At 44.7% G+C, this 3,022-nt stretch overlaps 1 pseudogene; it reads left to right on the forward strand.

Annotated features, from left to right (window-relative positions):
- Positions 1 to 514: 514 nt before the first annotated feature.
- Positions 515 to 1,408, forward strand: LOC105997545 (annotated as a pseudogene).
- The last annotated feature ends 1,614 nt before the right edge of the window (positions 1,409 to 3,022 follow it).

The raw sequence follows: 3,022 nt of genomic DNA on the forward strand, positions 1-3,022 counted from the left end.
CAAACAGATTTGTAGTGAATGTTGAGGAAGGGAAAAATGTCCTTTAGAATTGTGTTCAGGTATCTCTTTGGTTAAGTTACTTGTGAATTGCAATCTCTCTTCTTCTTCTCCCCTTTCTCTGTGCTCTATTAGGGCTTGAACTCAGGGCCTGGGCACTGTCATTGAGCTCTTTTGCTCACTTTGAGCCACAGCTCCACTTCAGGTTTTTGAGTGGTTAATTGGATATAAGTCTCATGGGGACTTTGCTGCCTGGGCTGGCTTTGAACCACCATCTTCAGATCTCAACCTCCTGAATAGCTAGGATTACAGGAGTGAGCCAAAGGTGCCCAGCTTCATTAAACTCTTATCTTCATTTAACCAGCAAAAAGCTGGAAGTGGAGCTGTGATTCAAGTGGTAGATCACCAACCTTGATCAAAAAGCTCAAGGAGGGCTGAACAGATCATGGCCGGTGGGTCAGGTGACCTGAGCGGCTGTGGCATGGACTTGGGCTCCTGCTGCTCGGCCTCCGCTGCCATGGCTAGTCAGTCACAGGGGATTCAGCTGCTGCTGCAGGCTTAGAAGCATGCAGCCCAGAAGGGGTCAGAGGCCTGAAAGCGAAAGAACCTGTAATGACGAATTCGGAAATCCTTACCCAAAAGACCACCAGAGACCATCACCAATGTAAAAGCAAAGTAGTCTTTATTGCAAGCTCGAGCTTGGTCCCCCCACCCTCCCCCGAGTACATGGCAGCAGCCGATGACACTGAGAGGCCCTGAGCCCAGGGTTACAGCACTTTTTATACACTTTTTTAGGGAAGGCAGGGCTTTGCATACATCATAACTTCTTGTAACAAATCACTCCAAAATCCTAAAACAACTCTATAGTATGAATGGTACACTACAAAGTGGGAAAGGCCCAGAAACAAGTTGTTGGTTAGATCAAGGGGGCTGGTTGGCTTGTACCACAGGGGAGTCTCAAGAGGAGACGTGCTAAACTGCAGGGTGTCTGGTTTAGATAATGGTCACCAGACCCTAGGAGGGACTGTTCCGGAACTTCAGATATCGTAATTCCAGGCATTGGGGCTGAAGTAGGTCAAGGGTTATGTTGCAGAACGGAGATGGGGGTCTTAAGTGAAATGGAGTTGCTTAGATTCCTCAAACCCAAGGCTGAATGAAGCAGGCCAAAGCAGCAGCGCAGGCTGAAATTGAACAGTACTGCCTGCAGAGGGAGACAGAGTTCAAGGCCAAGGAAGCAGCGGCACTGGGATCCCATGGCAGTTGCAGCAATGAGGTGGAAAAGGAGACCAAGGAGATGACCATCCTCCAAAACTACTTCCTGCAGAACAGGAAGGAAGTTCTAAAAAAACTCTTGGCCTTGGTGTGTGACATCTAGCCAGAAATCCACGAGAACTACTGCATAAATGGATAGGACAAGAGAAGCGCCTTTCCAGGGGTTGCTGTGGTAGAGGCCCTCATGGACTGTGGAAGGTTAGCAAAGCTCCAGTTCTGTTCTGTGAGAGACATTAAATTATTTCTGCATGCAGAGTAGCCAGTCTAGCTTCTGTGTTTACATTTAGTATTTATCCAAAGGTTCATCTTTATACCTCTTATTTCTTAGGGATTTAATGAGTATATGTTGTCTGTTTTCCTATGTTTTTCAGCTCAAACAATGTGTTAGTGTCACCTTTTTCTCTTAGGTCTTAATAGGATGGATCTATCTATCTATCTATCTATCTATCTATCTATATTTCTTTGAAGAAAGAAAAAGATTAAGTAATTTTGTTCCCTTATAGTTTCTTAAAGGTCAGGGGCTTTATCTATGAAAAAGTAGTATGTAGTTATTTGTAACTTGCACAAAGCTGCAGCCAGCCTTAAAACAGTCCATTCTGGCCAAATGTTAGAACATTGAATACTAATGTCCTTTTTTGGGGCTGCAGTTAGTTTATTTTAATCAAAATGACTAGATGATAGGCTTTAAGAACTTACTACATGTTAGTTGGTGTGCTGATAATCATTTAAGAGTAAAATCTTTGTCATGTGGTTTCAAAAAAAGAAGAGAGCTGGGAACTTGGCTTAGTGGTAAAGTGCTTTGCGGAGCATGCATAAAACCCTGGGTTTGAGTCCTCACTCCTACATAAACAGAAAAAGCCAGAAGTGGTACTAGCCTTGGGCAAAAGAAGCTCAGGGACAGTGCCCAGGGACTGAGTTCAAGCCCCATGACTAGTAAAGTAAACAAACAAACAAAAAGAAAAAGGAAAAAAAAACTCAGTTACAGTTTCCTGAGCCTGAGTCCAAACCTCAGAACTGGCATGCACATGCACAAAATACTAACAAAACAGTATCTGACACACAATTTTCTAGTTGTGGGACAAAAAAGAACTATTTTGGGTTGGGATGTAGCTTGGTACTAAAGAGCTTGCCTAGCATGTGTGAGGCTGGGCTCACACATGAAAGAACAAGAAGAACAACAATGATGTATTCATCTCCTATTTCATCTCTTCTGCCTTCTCCACAGAACTTCAGGCCAAGCTCAGTGTGGTGGAACACACTGTTGGGTCAAGTTTGTCTTAACTGCTATCTCTTTTGGTCCCTATAAGAATGCATTTTGTGGGGCTGGGAAGGTGGCTCAGTGGTAGAGCGCTTGCCTTGCATGCCAGAGGCCCTGGGTTTGATTCCTCAGCACCACATAAGCAAAACGAAAAAAGCTGGAAGTGGCGCTGTGGCTCAAGTGGTAGAGGGCTAGCCTTGAACTGAAGAGCTGAGGGACAGCGCCCAGGCCCAGAGTTCAGGCCCCAGGACCGGAAGAATGTGTTTTGTTTTACTTTGCACCTAATTCTTCCTGGTAATTTAACAACAACATGAAACATAATGAGCCTTTGGGGAGAGAGTTTATCACCAAATTCTTTTTACAATAGGCAGCTCTCTGCCAGACTCCTCCCCTTTCATCCTCACTCACAGGCTGAGCCTCAGGACATATTTTGTCCTGAGCTTAATGAAGTCCGCAGCTGTGTGTAGTTGGGAACATTTATGTGTACATTCCGTG

The sequence above is a fragment of the Dipodomys ordii genome, unplaced genomic scaffold (genome assembly GCF_000151885.1).
Source record: "Dipodomys ordii isolate 6190 unplaced genomic scaffold, Dord_2.0 Scaffold147, whole genome shotgun sequence".
In the NCBI taxonomy this organism is placed as follows: Eukaryota; Metazoa; Chordata; class Mammalia; order Rodentia; family Heteromyidae; genus Dipodomys; species Dipodomys ordii.